Raw genomic sequence first — 19,699 nt, 5'->3', positions numbered from 1 at the left:
GCCCATAGGTGTGGAATTATAAACTTTTCTTGATTAACACAGGCATGATCTAGATTACCCAGACTCTGGGGATTTGTTCTTTCCTCCTAGTCTGCAGTAAGCTTTCTTTCTTCTTCTCCAGCCAGATGCCATCTTATCTTTCCCTAAACATCAAACTGCCTCAGAACCATCATAAGGGAAGTGTATAGCTTCCTGTCCAGTACTGTAATCCCTTCTAGGCCTGTCTTTCATCTTCATTGATTAGGTGAGTCCTTGAGGACAGGCTGTGAGTCTCTGAACAGTCCCACCACCATGCACCCTATCCCTGCCTTGCTGGGAAGTGTGGCATTGAGACCCTAGGGTTGTCTCATGACTTCTGCCGCCTGGTGTTTATGTCCTGTATAATCTCACCTTGAATATGGGCGGGGCCTGTGGCTTGTTTCTAACCATTAGAATATGGTAAAGCTGAGAGAATTTTGCAGATGTAATCAGGGTCTCAAGTCAGTTGATATTTTAGCTCATTAAAAGATACATATCAGGAGTGGGACTTACTTAATTGAAAACCCTGAAAAGAGGGACTGGGTATTCCCTTGAGGGCAGGAGGCTCTCCTTGCTGGTTTGAAGTAAGCAGCTATTTGAAGAAGACAAGGAACTGGGGGCAGACAATTGGCCTCCAGCCAACAGCAAGCAAGAAGCTGGGCCCCCAGTCTTACAGCCACAAGGAAATTAATCCTATCAACAATCTAAATGAGCTTGGAGGCAGATTCTTTCCCAGTTGAGCCTCCAGATGAAAACACAACCCAGTCAACATCTTGACTGTCGCCTGGTGAGACCATGAACAGAGGATTCAGCTAAACTGTGTCCAGACTCCTGACCCACAGATGTGTGCTGTTTTAGGCAACTACATTTGTGGTCACTTGTCATGCAGCAATAGAAAACTATTAGAAGCAAGGGGAAGGGAGAAAAGCAAGGTAATCATTTATTGTAGCAATGCTATGAAACATCCCCAAATTTAGTGGCTTAAAATAATAATAATGTATTATTTCTTGCAATTCTGTGGGTTAACTAGGTGGTGGTTCTGCTCCACGTGGTGTCAGAAGGGGTCACAGTTGAAACTGTGTTCATATGCAAGCTTAGCCGAGCTGCCTTGGTTCTCCTCCCCGTGTCTAATCCTTTCATGTGGTGTCTTAATCCTTCAGGGAAACTCTGTGAGTCCTCTTTCTTCAGTGCAGTATCCTGGACTTCCTTAAAGTATGGCAGCTAGGTTATAAGAAAGGAAAATCAGAAGGAAGTGGGGAGCAGGCCAGGGGAGCACTTGTGAATGTTATATTTTAAATTTGTTTACCACCTAACCAGGGCCTTGTTCAAGTAAAACATTGTAGAATGGGTTGGAAGAAGGAAGGTATCATTGGCCATTTAGCTATGAGTTTACGAAGGCAACATCATGATCGCCTATGTAATGTGTCCCTTGACAGCATTTTATTTCTGAGAGCAGAAATGAGGAGGTGTTTATTCATTTATTGGATGCCATTTACTTTTGCCTAATATCCATTGGTTAGTGGCTTAATGGCAGCTTTACACACTTGGAATAAAATATGAACTCCTCAACATTAAAGGGACTTATTCCTGGATCTGCTCAAGAAATAAAGCTGTCTACATTTCTACATTTCAATTAGAAAAATGGTCATACCTGCCATTGATACAGTTGTTCTTCCAAGTGAACTGAAAAAGGAAAAAGGTCATGGAATTATTAATCATTACCTCCCCTGATGCGTAAGAAAGAGTGGATACATAAGAAAATGATAAGTTAGTGACTTAAAAAAGAGGTTGGCAAACTGTGTCCCACTGCTTACTTTGTGTAGTTCCTGAGCTAGGAATGGATTTTACATTTTTAAATGGAAAAAAGAACTCAAGGAGAAGAATATTTAATGACATGTGAAAATTATATGATGTTAAAATTTTACTGTCTGTAAACAAAGTGTTATTGTCACACAGTTACACCCATTTGGTTACACTTTGTCTGTTGCTGAATAATAGCATAGCTGTGACAGAGACCATCTGGCCTGCAAAGCCTGAAATAGTCATTATCTGGCCCTTTAAGAATGTGTTTGCCAACCCTTGATCTAAAGGAATCTTTGAAGAAGTTTAGATCAACCAGTGTATAGTTGAGAGTCATTGCAATGCCCTTAGAAATTTATACACTGGCTGAATTAAACAGAAGATGATAGTGGCGATTTCTCCCTGCCTTTCCATTGCATTTTTCTACTCAAGTAAACTAGATGAGCCATATGATGGGAGATTTGATGGCAGATACCTCTCTTCATGCTGTAGGTATCTCTTCCCCAAATGTGGCATGACCCTTTCTTTTTGGTCATGAGTGTTTTTTTTTCCTTCCCTTCTGCCTTCTCCTCCCGTGCTGCCCAGGACTGGCATACAGTAGACAGTGATTCGGAAAGAAAGCCAGCAACAGATACCCAGCCTGGGGCTGCACCCAGTGCCTGGAATGTCGGATCTTCATAAATGTGAGATGTACTTGTCCCAGGAACCCTGTTTTGGTGGTGACGTGGCACATGGCAGAGTGTCACAGCTTTCAGGTTGTTGGAGCAATAGAGGCAACAGCCTGGAAGAAACAGATTCTCTTTTTGCCAATACCCAGGAAACCAGGGACTCCCTGAATCCAAATAAAGTGGAACCACTGGAATCATTGTCACTGTGGGGTCAGAATCAACCCACTCATGAGTTCCTAACTCTTGTTTTTCTCTGCATTATTCTTCAGGGAGAGAGATTTGGCTGCAGTTGTCACATGACAGACAAACCAAGTCTTAACTCACTTCTGCTGTAGGTACATGGTGAAACCCTGCCTGGGTGTGCAGTGAGGGTGATGACCCTTCTGTCATCTGTCTGTTGTGTGGGTCTCTGATGAGAAGCACAGGTGGGATTGGAATGCTCACTTTACTCCTCCTCCCCAAATCTCCATTAATAAGAGAAAGTTTTAAACTGATTTCCTGTACTTCAACGTATAAAACAAAACTAATGAGAGGTAATTCTTATTGAATGCTGACTGTCAGGCACTGTTCTGAATGCTTCTTGTGTATTTAATTCTCAAAGAAACCACATAAGGCAGGTACCGTTATTATCCCCATTTCACGACTGAGGGAACTGTGGCAGCAAGAGGCTATGTCACTGATGCAGGTTTCCATAACTAGTGTTTGGAGAGTCTGAAATGACAACCTAGCAGCTGAATGCTGGAGCTGTGCCCTTAGCCAGGAAGTACACCTCTTGAGGGCAAAAGCAAAATTAAGTGGGCTTAGGTCAGAGAAAGAGCTGGCCATATTGAGTACATTGTCATCAAGACAATGAGTTTGTTTCCTTGGCCTTCCCACCCCCAAGTGCAGGAGAATCTGCAGAAGGTCAGAGATTTTGGGATCTCAGAACCCACTGGGGCTTCAGGCAGAAAGTAACAGGAGGACAAATTGTGCAGCCTTAGGATGAGGCTGTCTGGGTGTACCTAAATGATTTTCCTCTTCTAAAAGCATAGGAGACGGGGTAGGGTATGGCTCAGTGGTAGAGTGTGTGCTTACAATGCACAAGGTCCTGGGTTCAATCCCTAGTACCTCCATCAAAACAAACAAACAAACCTAATTACCTCCCCCCAAAACAAAAGCAAATATATATATATACACATACATACATACATACACACACATAGGAAAATTTCAAAGGTAAATGCTATGTCAGTTATAAGTGTCCTTTGCTTTATTATCCATTACCTCCAGAACAAAAGTGAAGATGGTAACTGAGGCCCTTTGAGAGACAACTCAGGGTCCTTGGAAGATGCCTGGTGGCCTGGTGGGGCTACAAGGAGGGGTGGACACAAGCAGGTCTTGGTTTGGGGGTAAAGGGAAGCCCTTGATCATTGGGTGGTTTGGGGACCTGGCTTTGGAGCACTTTTGGAAACACTTGGAAATCTGTGTCCTTTGAGCTGGTGTCACACAGATCTCGAAGAAGGGGCTCTCTTGGGAATTTTGTGACAGGCCTCCCTCCCTTGGCATAATTTGGGAGCTAAAGCCTCAAGCCCACCATGTCCTAGTGGCCTTGGAGGGGCTGAAAGGCTTAGCTCTGCCTGGGCCTTTGTAGCTCTGGGGTAGTTTTGGAAAGCTCAGGGTGACATGTGCCATGCTGGGGAGCAGAATTCCTGAGCTGAGTGAGGGCTTATCCTTTTAAGAATGCAACCCTTAAGTAATCTTAAGTGATTTAGAAGGAATTTTTTGTTCTTTCTGTTTCCTGAACTACATTTTCCCCTTCTTTGACTTTCAAATGATTTTTCAAAGCATTGTTCTTTGTCTTTCTTTGAGCCGGTTGAAAGGAGAAGGGATTTTTCTGAGACCATAGGCAACTGGGGAAGGCATTAAGATCCTACTGCTCACAAAGGAAGGGTCTCAAAATGCTCCTCCCACCCCACTCCACCCCATCTCACCTGCACTCTAACTCCATCTGTTCCTTACCCCATAAAACCAGATTAAGGTGGGGGCTTGAGGGTGGCAGGGGCAGTTGGCCGGGACAATAGAGGAAGGAGGGGGTGATAATTCATTTATTCACCAGATTTTCATTGAGGGCTCACTGTGTCTCAGGTCACTGTACCAGAGCCCAGGAAGATAGGGCAGACATGGTAGCTCCAAAGAGACCCCAGAGAGCAGATAACAGATTACAGATAACAAGTGAGAAAACCACTAATTAAAAGCAATGAAAAATATTCTGAATGAGACAAACAAGGACCAGAGACAGAATGGGGTGGCCAAGGGAGGCCTCTCCAAGGAGGGTGCATGTATAGGAAAGGAGCTGGATGGGGAATGGTGGAGGGAACAGTAGTTTCAAAGGCCCTGAGGAGGACAAGTTGGGTGTGTGTGAGGAGCTGGGTAAAGAGCACCTGGCTGAAGCCTGGTGGGCACGGGGACAGTGTTACAGATGACAGGGTACTGACAGGACGGGCAGGGGCCAGCTCCTCCAGACTTTGATGGGCACAGTAGGAGTTGGGATTGTGATGCAAGGGTAGTGGGGAGCCATGGCAGGCTCTTGAGTGGGGAGAGACATGAGCTGGTCATTGTCAGAAGCTCTCTCTGGCTACTGTGAGGAGAGTCAGTCTACAAGGCATGGACTTGGGCTGGGTGTGTAGTTTGGGTACTGGCTTTCTTCAGCATAAACAATTTCCATGGAGGGTGGTCTAGGTAGGAGACTTTTTAAACTTCGTGTGAAATTTCCAAGATGCTCCTGTTTCTTACTGCTATTTTACTTTAGAGCTCAGTTGAGTGGTTACATTTCTCTGTTCCCTTCCTTCCTCTCTCTCCCTCCCTGACTGAAGTCACATTTGGTCTGAAAGTTTTGGGTGAGTTTGTGTCGTCACTGTATTTTCTCAAGGGTGATCTATCCTACAGCTGTCTGAACATTTATTTCTCATGATCAGTCAGTGGTATGACAGGAAAAAACATTTCCAGTCACTGGTGAGAGTTCATGCAGGGCCTTCTCGCCACTGAAGGGAGAGTTGAAATGGTTCACTGTCTCCCAGTTTATTTTTAATTACTTCTGCTGGTACTAGACATCTTGTGACTCTGGCAAGAAGAACATGACGAGACAAGTTAGGAACCAAGTCTAGTGATGCGTGGCTGCTGCCAGCCATTGAAAAAGCACTTCATGTCAGGGCTCACAACAGCTGCATGGGTGCCTTCCCCGCTGCCACCAGTGCTGTTTCTCTTTGTGGGCTTGGCATGGGGGCCTTGGCCTCTGTCCAGGCACCCCTGTCTTCAGAAGACAGGTGGAGGGACAGTGTACATTCCCAAGTAACCTCCACATCCTCCTGTAATTGGCTCTTCAGTAGCTACTCTTCAGGGAGGCCCTCTCCACTGCTCCCCATGCTGGGTGCAGAGTCAAACACTACTTGCTTTTTCTTATTTCATTCTTAGCTCCACCCGATGGGTAGACACTGTTATTGTCACTGTTATTGACATACTCATGCCACAGGGGGATTAAGCCCCTGGCCCCAGAGCCCACAACTCTGAATCTGGGGGTCTTTGATCGTCATCCACATCAGACTGTTCACACCTGTGCTTGAAAACTGAGGGGTCGGTGTTGGGGAGACTTGTAAAAAATGTTTCCTGTGTTCCATTCTCTGCAGGCCCAACACCAGAATTGGCATTTTTATAGGTTGATCATAGACCACACTGTGTGAGCAGTGAGGGTTTTAGTGCCCCTCCTTGGCTTAGGGAAGCTGGAGCAGCTGAGAAATGCCACTCACCTGGGTTATGTGCCCAGTGGATCAGGCGGGGTCCAGGGAGGGACAAAAATCCACCAGTTATTTTAACAGAGAGCATTTAACATTGAGAATTATTAAGCAGAAAGGGCAAACAGAGAGGTCTAGGGTATTATGTAAGTAGCAACTGCAGGAAAAAACTGTACCCCTGTGGCTGATGGGAGAGGGCAGGAGAGGGGAAGGGAAGAGAAGATCATTATTAAAACTTAAAAGCTGAGGGGAGAGGACTCAGAAGGCTGGGACCCAGACCCCTGAGTAGGACATACTGGCTGGAAGATGCTGGGGTCTCTGAGCAGGATGCAATGAAACTGCAAACTGGATTCATTCACTGCTGCTGAAGTGAACTGTCCCTGCCAGAGGGAAGAGGTCTCACTGGAGTGATGGCATTGGGGCCAGGAAGCCACCGGGAAGCACATGGAAGGGGCAAGTCCTTTCTCCTTCCTTCATCCTTGTAGCTTCCCCTACTGACCCTTTTGGCAGACCCTCATCAGAAATAGCTGGCAAAGCAGAAATGTGGTTTGCAGAGCCCTGGCCCCAGCCTCACAGAGCCCAGTGGATTTGGTGCTGAGACACATTAGCTTACTAACTGGCACACCTAGTAATAACTGGAAGCTTGCTGAACAAGTTCAGCCTTATTTGCAGGCTAATGACATGTCAAGTTCTTAACTTTCTGCATTTTTATTTCTCTTGAACTATTATTGAGTAGGGCTCTTGAGGAGTAGGTAGGGTTAGGAAAGCAGTGCTGCCCTATTGAAGAAGGTGGTATCTGGATGCTGACAAGTCTGTTGCCCCCATCTATAAACTGGGGCTAATTACACACTCCTTTCAGTGTTGTTCAGAAATAAAGATAATGTGCTACCAAGCTCAGTGCTGGGCACAGAGTAGGCAGACTGCATGATGCTGTGTCACCATGATTGCCAACCACCCACGTTGTTAAAATCCTTTTATTACAGTCAAAATGTATTTGTACCGGATGAATTCAAGATGATGTAGCAATATTTTCTCAGATGTGGAAAATAGAAAGTACTCTTTATTATCCCTGAATATGGATTAATTCTGTGTGGTGTCTTGGTTGACTTACAAGAAGATTAAAGTATTCAGCTACATTTTAAAAACATTCCTAGGCCTTTCCTTTTACCTGTTTCATGAATAAATATACATGCAGTATCCTTTTGACCTCCACTTCTGGCATGTATCAAAATATACTGAGATACATTTGACTACTCAGTATCTTTAATTAATGACTCACAATAGCTATTGTTCCTCTTTGAGATGAGCAGCCTGTCTTGGCGAAATGTAAAGAGGAGATTTGAAAAGTAGTGTTGTTTTATATCATTTGTCCCTTTTCTAGAGTGGTGATCAAGGCCCAGACTGCCTGGTCAGATGTCCAGGTTTTTCCATTCCTGAGCTGGGTGACTTTGGGCAAGCAATTGACTCTCCCTGTGCTTAGTTTCCTCTTCTAGGAAATTGGGGGTGAGAACCATGCTGCCCTGGCGGGGCTGTTGCGGGGGCAGATGAATAGTGCCCAGAGGCTAGCAAGTCCTTGGTGGGCAGCAAGTGCTGGGCAAATGATGGAGAAGAGATTGTGGTCTGTGGGCCCTGGACTAGCCTCATCAGGTGCGTCAGAGTAACCTCCTCCGGCTGCACTGCTGTGAAGGCAGAAGAGGATGTGGGCTTGGCAGGGCAGGTCTGGGAACATTTGTGGCTTGTTGAATGGGTTTGGAAGCACTTAATTCTCTAAAGTAGCCTCATATTATTTTCTTACCTCATTTGCTCCCTTCGTAAAACTGCCCCTTAGATGGTTTGGCAGGAAGGCTCATGACATCTGGTCTGTGAGACACTGAGGACTGTGAGCTGGTCAGCCAGGTAAAGAGAGGTCTCTTCCAACAGAGGCTATTTGCCTCTGGTAGCCAGAAATTGCTCTTCCCCTGGGGGAGCCTTGCTCAGGCTCAGTCCATCTTGCATGTTCATCATTGTGCCAGTGAGCTGTTGCCCCCTTTACTGCATTTCCTTTGTAGGATGGGCCAGGGAGGAGGGCTTAGCAGATATCAAGAAGAGAGAAAGATGACGTGGTTAGGTTAGGGGTCCCCAGGAGTGGAGGCCAGCATGCTTCCTGCCACTCTCACACCTGCACGTAACTTGTACTCAAACCACAGTTCTTCCCAATTCTCAGATAGATTTGTTTCATTGAAAGTAGGTATTCCACACCCTGTTAATCCACACAGCAGCCAGACACTTTGGAAACTGGAGGCACATTGTGCCAGTGAGCCTCCAAACCTCCACTAGCTCCTCACTCTGTGCCAAGTTTAAGCCAGAGTTCTAAGAGAGGCCCCTAAGGCCTGGCCTGATAGGTGCTTGTTCACTCTCACGGGCTTTCCACCCTCTCCCTTCACACAGGCCTACTGAGCGCAGGCCTCCTTTGGATATCTGCATTCTTGTGCTCTCCGCTTGGGGTGCTCTGCCCCCAGATTTCCACATTGGTTCACTCTTCACTTCCATTGTGTCCTTGCCCAGACACACTTTTGCAGTGAGATCCACCCTGACTGCTGATTTAAAGTTATCTCCAGCCCTGACCCCCAGCAGTCTTGGTTACTGCTTTCCTTTAAGCGATAGTGTTTCTCATCTTGTAACACATTAGATAAGCATCACGAAGAAGTAAATGTGTTTTATGTTCCATCCATTAGAAGTAGAACACTATGAGAGCAGGGCAGTATGTCTGTTCTGTCCATTGGTGTACCCCAAGTGACCAGATCAGTGCCTGCCCCACAGCATGTGCTCGTGGAGCCTTATGGAAGGAAAGAGTGAATGCTGCCCAGCCCTATGCAAACATCTCAGTGCATCTTCAGGTATACTTTTATGGGATAGAGATTTATAGTAGGTCCCTTTTATAGAAAAGGAAACTGACCTTAGAGCAGGTTAAGTAACTCAACTCCAAAGCCCTACCTTTAACTTGCTTCCAAGGGCCTTTTCCTGGTCTGAGACCCTGGGGTGGACAGAGCATAGAAGCCTGCCTGTTGAGCTTCTTTGGCAAGGCAGAGAGTGCCCAGGGACTTTGTGAAAGGCCTGCAGGTAATGGAATTTCCAGCACCTTAAATGTCTGGGCAGCACTTAATGCAGTACTGATTGATGATAGATGTCATTACCTCTGCAATATTTATCCTCTCCAGTGGATACAAGATCAGTTCCTGTTTGGTTCTCTTCCAAAGCTTATACTTGCCACATTGCTAGATGTGTAGCAGGTGCCCGGTAAACATTTCTGGAAGGGAAGAAAGAACAAGTAGATGTAGGTCAAGGCAAGGTATCTGCATACACCCTATGAATCCCAGTGGCCTTGCGTGTTAAATGCCATATGCACAGAGGAGTGACTTGCCCTTGGAACTTGATCCAGCAGCTCAACAGGAAGGATCCCCAATCTCTAACCTGACCTGGAACCTTGCACTTCGTGGTACTTTTTGCTTGTTTTATGTTGCTAGGTCTTCATCCTAGACGAGCCATTGTGTTTTTAGCTAACTTTATTGGTAGAGAAGTCACCTTTATGCCTCATAAATGAAGCTCCTTCTTCCAGCAGATTTTGGGAAATACAATATTCTCCATAGGCTGAGCCTTGCATTACCCCTTCAGACACCTGGGGATAAAACCTGAGGCTCCCAATGCCAAATGATTTTGGCCATCGACCTGTTATCCACCTGACTACCCTTACCTTAATTATTTCCATAAAAAGTACAAGGGGAGGAGATTTCTAGGGCTTAGTGAATATGTTCTGTTTCTGCAGCCCAGCCCTTTAGGCCCTTGTCTGAGCTCAGAGCCTCTCATAGGAAGCTTTCCACTCCCTCCCAAGGTCTTCACATTAATGTTGCCTTTGGTTCATTGTTCACTGTTTCATGTTAAAGAACAGATTTGGTCCTTTCCTCTTCACTCCTTGGAGATTCCTATCTAGAAAACAAAACAATTGATGGCGGTGACTGATGGGGGAGACTCGCAGGAGCTGCATATTAACTGTACAGCAGAAAGGCTGCTGCCTGCTGTGCCTTGTTAGAAAGCAAAGAGGCCCAAATGGAGATTGTGCTGGAAAGCCAGCTGAATGAGGAATGTACAAGGAGGATTAGCTACAGGGCCCTGCAGCATCCTGGGGCCACATGAGGCCCTGGAACAGATTTCCAAGGTGACCTTTGATTTGGAGAGGTTTAACCTGGCTAGAGGCAAGTGTCAGGGGCCTTTTGTGGCAAAAGCCTGAATTTTTGGCATTCTCAATCCTTGGTTCTATGAATCTGATCCTCAGAACTCATGGAAATGTTAGAGCTCTTAAGATTTGGATCATTTTAATTTTGCCTTCACATGATTTGTTTCTGTGCCTCAATGGGATGGAGACCAGAAGTGATGGTTTTAGAATTTTGAAGAAGACTGTTCCGGTTCATACTCTAAGGGGAAGGATGTCTGTGTGAGCCAAAGAGATACTTACTTAAATGTGTTTTTCTTCCCCCCACAGAATAATTGTCTCAACCCTCCTAAAAATACTGATCCTTTTCCTTCCTCTGGACTTAGGAAATGGCCTGTTATGCACTCTTCTCATTAAAGATAACTAACTAACTAACTAATTAAAAAAAGACTGAAAAGGGGGAACTAACTCTTCAAAAAAAAAAAATCCAGCCAGGGTTTAGTAGTAGTCTTAAGCCAGGATTGGACAATTGGCCCTCTGAAATCAAGGGAAAGAGTTGGAGCTCTCTGAGCTTCTAATTTATAAAACAGCCTTGCAGCTGTTGTAGCTTGTTGTAGCTCCTTTTCTTGCAAGAACCATGAGAAAAGGCACATGGCAGAACCTTGTGGTCCATAGAGGGAAACAGGACAAAATTCTCGAGGAAGGGGAGCAATGTGAATGAGACAGAGTCCCAGAAAAGCCCTAGATGGGACCTGAGACATGAGAATGCAAAAGTGTTTGAGAGGAGGCCTACAGATCTTTCTGGAAGGATCCCTCTCTGCCCTTGCTGTGGCCAATGTCTTCATGGAATTAATTAAAAAACTTACAGCTGGGTCTAACCACTGTCTGTTCTCCCACTGCCTCTATGACCTGCCTGTGCATCGTGTGGAGGTCCGCAGGCCTCAGTGTCTGTGTGCCTAAGAGGGGGTTGGCTTGTTTTTAGAGACAGTGAAGGACCTCCTCTTGTCCTCAGCCCCAGATATCCACCCCTCGCATCACTCAGCTTCTCTGAGTTATCTGTGTGGTGTCTTGGCCTTCGAGGTGCCAGGACTTTGATCAACCTGTGGCAGAAGGTTTGTGTAAAACTCTTCCTGGTTTCCTTTTTTTTTTTTTTAACAAACACAAATGGGATCTGGAATTGATCCCAGATAATACATCTGCCTCTTAATTTTACTTCAGAGGGGCCGGATGACGAGAAAGGCGATGAAGACAACTAAATGCATTTATGATTTATGCCCCCTGTGATAAATCAGTGGATGATTTCTCCCCAAAATGTGGCCAATGCCCTGCTAACTCATACCAGCTGACACATCTGTGAGATGCATAAGGTAATAGTGGCTGAGCCCCCTCCTTGCCATGTGCACACCAGGCTTAGAACCCTGCACCCCGAGGATGGGGATGCAGACATATGAGAGAGGGGGTCATCTACACACAGTTAGGAAGATGCTTCTTTGCTGCCACCTTTTTTTTCTCATTGGGTCTGTGTTTCCTTTTCTTGCGGCCCTAATGGTGTAGCTCTGTTCAGCCTGTCCTTGGTTCATCTCCAGCATTTCTTTCTGTGCTTGCCTTCCTGTGTGGTGAGTTAGATTTTTCCATTCCCTAAAGGTGATTTGATCAGGCCAGTTCTCACTAGAGTCCCTCAAAGCAAGCTGAGAGAGTGGAAAATCATATTAACCCTTTCACTAACTCCAGCTGCCTGTATCAAACCACAGATGGCAAGATTCTGTGTCAAGGACCAACTGCAGGCCTTTGGAGGTGGCTCTCTGGAGTACAAGCTTGGGAAGGGTTGCAAGCACCCAACTGGCTGGAAAATGGACAGGGCCATGACCAGCAGGCAGTGTCTGCTGTGCACAAGAAGGCTAGTGGTGGCCCTCGTGCCTCATGTCTGCCATCCCTTTCCTCTGTGGTTTCTTCATATCCCAAAGGCTGCATTTTGCCTTCCTGAACTTGAAAAACCATGTTCCAAAGTAGTCTATCATTAGGAATTTTCAAAAGTCTGTTGAACCATTTTTGGCTGCTTAGCAGTCACATAGCAGCTGGATTGCTTACTTCCCCACCATTTTTTTTTTAAAGCATTGTCTGAAGCTAATTTATCCAGAAGTAACTTGGTCTTTGGGGGGGAAAATCACATTCGTTTTATAAGTTATCTGCAAATGAAACTGCCTGGTTGTGCCTCTCATTTTCCTCTTGTTGAAAAATGTCTTTGTTACTCCATTTTTGCCTTTCTTGAGAAACTCTTGGGAATGCCATTTAAAGAGTTATGCAACATTATTTTCCTCACCTTGCTTTCTGAAAAAAAAAAAAGATGCCAAAGCCATTTCCTGGGCTAGATGGAGAGGTGAGATCCCCTTTAGATGGGAAAAGGCAGAGCAAAAGATTCCAGAGACTGGCGATTTCTCCCAGAGGCCAACAAGGTTACTGACATTCCTTGTCAGGGTGAAAGATCAGCAAAGAGTGGCTGGATATGGAAGTGCTAGCTTTGGGCTGAGACATATGATGCTTCAGCTGGAGACTCTGATGCTGCTCCATACAGACTATGAGTAGAAAGAAAAAAAAGTGAGCCAGCTAGTACAGGTTGTTCATTTGATGTCTCTGCTGATACCTCACATTACCATTGTCCTGGCCAGAAATAATATACCTGCAGCTGTGTTTCTGTAGGACAACAGGGACATCTAATAATATATTGGGCTAATCTAAGCTGCTTTTTCTCCAGCGATGCCCCAAGGGGAAGATATATACTCTGCCTTTATGTTATCCGGTGGTACTAATCAGAAACCATTGCTGTGGAAACAGCTTGTCCTGTTTGGTCCCCTTCTAATAGGAAATCATAAATTAAAACAGAGCTTGACAGATTCTGCTTAAAGCCAAAATTAAATCCTCACATATTTTGTTGGATATTACATAATTAGTTGACTTCTCAAAGGAGTTCTAATTATGCCTATGGAATAAGCTCAAGATAATGAAATGCGTTCATCTATCTGGCAAGCCGTCTGTCACTTAGGACTGAGCTCTGAGTCAGTCCTCTGGGATTCTCCTAGCTCTACCAACGAAGCTTTATTTACAGCCATAGAACTTGGAAATGAAATACAAACTTATTTTATGATGTACTTCTTATTTTTTTCCCCTTTAAGAAAATCAGTTTTCCTTAGCGTCATATACTGTGTAAATCACCATGTGTAAAGTAGCTATACTAATCCCAAAACATAAAGATCCCTGCCACACCCCTCACATACAATGCATTACTAAGGCTCATAATCCACAAAAACTGCCAGAGATAGGAAGAGAATAATGACAAGGCCAACTGGAATAAGTTCTTTGACCCTGATTTTCATTATCTGTAACATTAATACTTAGTAAAAGAACTAGAGAGATGGGTAGGTGGGTAGATGGATGGATAGGTGTGTAGGTGAGTGCACGGATGGTTGGATGAGAGGGTAGATGTATATTTGAACAAATGGGTGAATTTTTAATCAGAAAGAAATATAAATGGAAGAGAACTAATTTAGAAAATTCTACCTTTGGATTTATTATTGTGTATTTGATTGTTAGAGAAAATTATGGGAAAAAAGAGGGAATTTTTTTCTAAAAACTCCTTATTTGTAAAAGGAAAACTCAAGATTCTTTTAATTTCTCAGTAGACAGCTTTGAAAGTTAATAGCAAAGATGTGGGGAAGGTTGACTTGGAGGAAAATAGAAGAAATGTCTCTGAGTCAAACCAGGTAAGAATCTTACATTCCAATAGCGTAATATATATGACAAAATAGATTCTTTATAAATAAAGATATAACCAAAGTTAGAACAAAGCTCTGCTTAAATGTCCCTGAAAAGTAGACTGTTCCATATCACATTAGTGGATGGAACCAAAGCCAAAAGGAGCCATTCAGAGTGACATTTATGGAGTGTTTCTCTCTCAATTTCTCTGTTTAATAATGAAGATGTCTTAGATGAAGAGGAAATCTATCCAACCCTATTGCTAACACAGACATAAAGACAGTGCAGGTATGCCTCCTGGTTTTCCTTCTCCAATTTAAGCAATCATGCATCTCTCCTGATGGCCAAAGGCACCAAAGACATTTTTGCTGTTTGCTGTGAAGTCACCTTCCTCTCCAGAATTGTCCACTGAAAGACCTCTAAAGGTGTTAAACCAAGTTTCACAAGATAAAAGATGTCTTGTTTTATGACACGTGGTGCAGTGTGGCTAGGTGAGTACTTGGTAGTATGAGGGGAATCTGGACTTGCATTATCCCTAGCACAGTTAGAAATGCTCTGTGCCATTCAACACCTTCCTTCTGGCCCAGCACTTGGGGCAATGGAATCCTTACAAGAACCTGTCCATGTGGTCAGTGGCTGAATTCCATAGAACACCTGTGGGCATTTCTCTAGTTCTAGGGTTGGATTTCCCTCCTATCAAAAGAGCCATTCTTGAGCTCTGTTGAGTAAAAAATTAGTTCATTCATGTTTTTTAGCAGAAGCAACTCCCTCTGGCTTAAGTTCCCAAAGATCAGGTCCCCTTGTGTACTTATCTACATTCTGACTGGCACAACATGATTCCTGCATGAACATTGTTCTAAAAACCCCTGAATTGAGTCCATTCATAAGATTTTCACATGAAAATAACTCTTTCTTGAGCTATTTTTTAAAACATAATGTTGGACTTCTAGAATTAAAAAAATGAAGCTTAAGAATTAGTTTTTAAGACTAAATTATGCCATCTGTTTTGTGCTAATTGGATACATAATGAGTAACCATCGTCCAAAGGAGAGGCTGGAAGGAAGCAGTGATAGTAAAGTCTGATGCCATTTGTAGTGGACACATATGCTTGCAATGGTTAGAGGAACCTGTTACCTTTCTATTTTTATTCCTTAAAGACAGCACCCCTCTTTTCATTCAAGCCAGGGTGTTGAACAGTGAAAATTGATACACTGTCTGTTTCCAACAGACCACTTCTACTGAGTTACAAAGACATGGTTTATTTGTTGAAAAAGTGTGCTAAGTATTTGGACAATGTATTAGAGGAGTAAAAATAGGCATTTTAAAATTTGAGCGTTTTACCAACTTGAGATCACAAACAAAAAAAAAAAGAAGATTTGGCACAAAGAAAGAATTATTCAAAAATTCAAATTTGAGCTTTTTACCAACTTGAGATCACAAACAAACAAACAAAAAAGAAGATTTGGCACAAAGAAAGAATTATTCAAAAATTCAAAGGACTATTTATTTATAGCTGTTTGTTAGACAGTGGTTAAGGAAAACTTCTATTTTTAAGAACAGTTATCAGTAAGCCTCAAGATACAAGACCAAAAAAGCAAATCCTCTGAGTGTGGGAGAGAATGCCTTAAATATTGATAATAAATTAGGTCTAATTAAAAACAAAGTAGGTCAGTCAAACATAGAGTATCTTGAATTCTTACCTTTTTTTCATGCTGAGTCATTAGCATGTGACTGAGGCCGAAGACCCTATCCTTCATTCTTTCTTCACATAGAAATATTAATAATAACGTTCAATCAAGTGTGAACAGCCTGCAGAGTCCAGGAGGCCGGGCTCTACCAGTAGGAGTGCTACTAGGGCAGCTGGTCCAACACTCTGGAGATGGAGAACCATGAAGTCAGGGTGTGGGATACGGCTCCACCATTGTTCAAGGAGGGCTCCTTGGCCTTTTGCTGTGTTTAGTTACAGTGACAAAATCTTAATCACTGTTTACACAGGCTCATTCCTCAGGTGTAGAAATGCATTCTGAGTTCATTCTTGGCATTTGCTTTGCAGCAAGGGGAATTCTTTGTTAAATTTAAAACAAATCATTCTGTTCCTTCTTATGCTACAAAAGTAAGTATCTTCCCCAAACCTGCACAGATTGCTCTGGTGGTAAATTGGTTTGTCGCTTCAACCACTTGATGCAGGTAACAAGGACCCTGGAAGAGAACCCATACAATTGATAAGGAATTGCTCAATTGTGTGCTTGCTGTTAGGGTTCCTTCAAGATCCCCATCCTCATGTGGCCTGCAAGGCCTTGCGTCTGGCATCTAGTCTCTCTCTCAGGCTTTACCTCAAACCTGGGCCTTTTCTCTGCTAAGACTCCTGTCTCCCTTCCTGAGAGCATTTGCAGATGCTGTTCAATCCCTGAAGATCCTCCTGTCCATTACTCAATACACACACCTTTCAGATTTCAACTCTTGTCCCCTGTACCCCAACCTAAGTCATATTCTTTTGTCTTGCTTTCACATGGGGCAGTATTCCTTTCCTTCTGAGCACTTACATTCTCATCAGAGGTGTTATCTTACTGTTTGACTCCTTCATTAAACCATATGCTCCACATGGTAGAGTAGGACCATCTTCATAGGCATGCTACTGATAGTTGCTCAGGGCTCCTCATTCAGAAGAGTTCTCTGCTTAGCTTAACACTCTGCTATTGCCATCTTGAAACCCTTAATACTTTTCTGAACAAGAGTCTTCACAATTTCATTTTGCACTGGGCCCCACAAATCATATGGTAGGTCCTGGGTTGGGGCCATGTATGTTTCTATCAGATTTCTAGCACGTGGCATATGTTCAAGATGTGTTTTGTAAGTGAATGTTTCAGTGACAAAAGATGATCTCCTTTCATTAGTGGCTGCAGTATAAAATGCCTAATACCTAATATCGAGTCAGAATGCTATATATTTCCTTGGCAGCTCACTACTTAATCTTATTCTTTCATGAAGTTTGGCAAATGCAACCAAAATTGAATTAAAAAGACATGCATATTATGATCTAAGAAAAAAATGGTTGTATAAAAGGAAGTATATAAATGGGCTGGTCTGTTGTTAATTTTTTGTTCTATATTTAGAAATGAAAGGGTGATGTTTAGAGAGCCAAAGTGCTAATTGTCTTGCAAAGAGTGCTGTTATAAGCTGGGGCAAATAGTGCATTGGAGAAAATATCCTTCAAATGATAGCAGAAGGTGAAACAGTGACTGGGCGCCTCTAAAGTAAATATAAATGCTTTCCCCTGTGCAAGGACGTGGAAACCCTGAAATAACAAAATGTCCAGTTTGATCTTCCCATCATGTAGTTGGGAAACCCTACTCTCCCTCAAAGCAAGCTTGACCAAATGTCTGCTGAGCAGTTTGTGGGAAGAATGCAAGGCATCACCATTTTATACAGTGTGCCCATAAGTTTTCTGTCCCTTGTCTGAGTTGGACACATTTTTCCCATTCTCCCTTGCCCACCCCAAAGGTGATTGCTGCAGTTTGTGGAGTTGGCAGGATTTTCTAGGCTGTGTCGACACAAGCTGTTAATAAATTAGGTGCACAGAAGTGTGATGGCAAGGCGTTTTCTCCTGGAGTTCATAGGCCTTCCAGAACATTTATGTCTCATTACAGCCTGTACAGCAGTTTATGCCCTAATAAATCAGAGATGTTTTGCAGAGATGGGCTGGACCATAATGAATCTTTCTGTTGGCATTTTCCCTTTACAGGAGCAAATAATGGAGCAAAACCGCCCCATCTGGCCACTCTGTGAGAGAAAACTCTCAGTGGGAGCTATTTGCTCAACCATGACAAAGGTCACTGCAGGTAGCAGGAGTGAGGGGTGGCAATGAGGGCTGTGAGTGACAAGGTGGAATGAAGCCATTTATGAGCCTTTATCACTGTGATTATAGGCATTAGCTGGACTGTCAGGGTCCTGTTCTCTCTTCCTGTGATGGGGCCTTGGGTCTTTACTGATTTTTCACATTTAATTTCCAGACCTGTTGGGTGTTTTGCAAGCAGTGCAAGTAGACACACACCCTCAGCATGGCGTGTGGGACTATTCACTTTGATTTACGTTCTATTATCTTCATAAGACGAACTCTCAACTAACTGGAGATGGTTGCCAAGTGGAGTGAGGGGAGATCACCTTCTCTCTCTGCCTTCCCTCACCAGTGCAAAGAGGTGTGTGATGAAAGCCAGGTAAATATGGAAATTATTATTAATTATGTGATGACAGACAGAAATACGTTATTCTGGCTAGGAAATCAACTTGTCTCTAGTGGAGGTTTACCAGATGTATAAAAAAAGGGGTATGAATCACATTAAAAAATAGTGCCTAGAAATAAGTGAGGGATTTGTTTTCAGTATTTATGCATTTTCAAAAAGAAAGCCATCCTCAATTTTGGAAGTAAATAAATATTGATCATTTCCTTTGTTCCTAGTAACTGGGGTCTCTTTCCTTTGGAGGAAAATTTACACGTAGGTTAAGTCAAAGACTTGTTTTTCTCTGCTTTTCCACCCTAGCTGGTCTGAGCTCCTGCCTTTTGCAGGGGTGTTGGAGGAGATTTGGAGGTGCCCAGACTGCTTGTTTGTGTTTACATAGAGGTTTCTTGGAGGCCTTGGAGAGGGGAATATATCTGGGCAAACTTATTTTTATTCCGTAAAGGCTTGCCTAGTGCCTCTTCAGTAATCACTTTGCTGCTGGGAAAGCAGAGGAGAAGCAAGTGAGGGAGTGCGCGATTTATCAAAAGTGACAAGGAGAACAGAGTTCCTCCATCAGCCTCAGCTTCTCTCATATTTACATAACACCTTCCTTACAGTGTTTTCCCCAGCAGATGGCCAGGTGAGGTTCATGGACTCTGCGTGGAAATACAGCTGCTTGGGGCAGGCACAGGGGATATTTTGGGCTCTCTCAGCAGAATTACACAACAGTCTATCGAGGGAGGGAGAAGGAGGCAAGGAGGCAAAGTCACTCCCTAGCTGAAGAAGCTCTGGGAATGTAGATTCAACGCAAAGTGCAGCTTGCAATTTGGGAAGTTGCCAGGGCCCATCACCCCAAGATTCAGGGAGAAAGTCAAACCCTGGACAAGTCAGTAATTGACCACAAGTGGGTCTGCTCCTGTCTGCTCTCCCATAATGGGAAAGTTAGTGAGATTTGATAGGGTCACAGAAGGACATTAATGCATTGACTGAGATGATTGGAATCTGCCAAGGGCAAAAAAGAGTCTACCCTTCAAAGGGAGCCTCCAGGTAATATGAAAGTTCTATCATCCTGCTTTATCAAGATGCCAGAACCAAATGAGGCACCTGCTTTGTCTGCAACTTCGCTCTAGGGCTGCTAAGCCTGTATCAGGAGACCTCATTTGGTATGGGATGTTGAACACACAAGGCTCCTTTTTTTTTTTTTTTTATTTAAGGTTTGCATTTGAAACCGGCTGAGCCATAGCAGGTAATTAGCACCTTTGCTGTTGGAGCAAGTGGCGCTTTTATTGGTTG

The 19,699-nt window shown here is 43.8% G+C and overlaps 1 protein-coding gene and 1 non-coding gene across 2 annotated transcripts in view; both read left to right on the top strand.

The window, feature by feature from the left end:
• CACNA2D3 (calcium voltage-gated channel auxiliary subunit alpha2delta 3) overlaps window positions 1–19,699 on the top strand; it is a 776,511-nt gene that overhangs the window by 419,054 nt on the left and 337,758 nt on the right. The gene's annotated exons all lie outside the window — the stretch shown is intronic.
• On the top strand, window positions 3,523–3,598 carry TRNAC-ACA (transfer RNA cysteine (anticodon ACA)). Its single transcript has one exon. It is a non-coding gene; the product is annotated as a tRNA-Cys (tRNA).

This window comes from Camelus dromedarius, chromosome 17, assembly GCF_036321535.1.
Source record: "Camelus dromedarius isolate mCamDro1 chromosome 17, mCamDro1.pat, whole genome shotgun sequence".
Classification (NCBI taxonomy): domain Eukaryota; kingdom Metazoa; phylum Chordata; class Mammalia; order Artiodactyla; family Camelidae; genus Camelus; species Camelus dromedarius.
The sequence above is the reverse complement of the archived record's forward strand: the minus strand, read 5'-3'. Positions and strand labels throughout refer to the sequence as shown.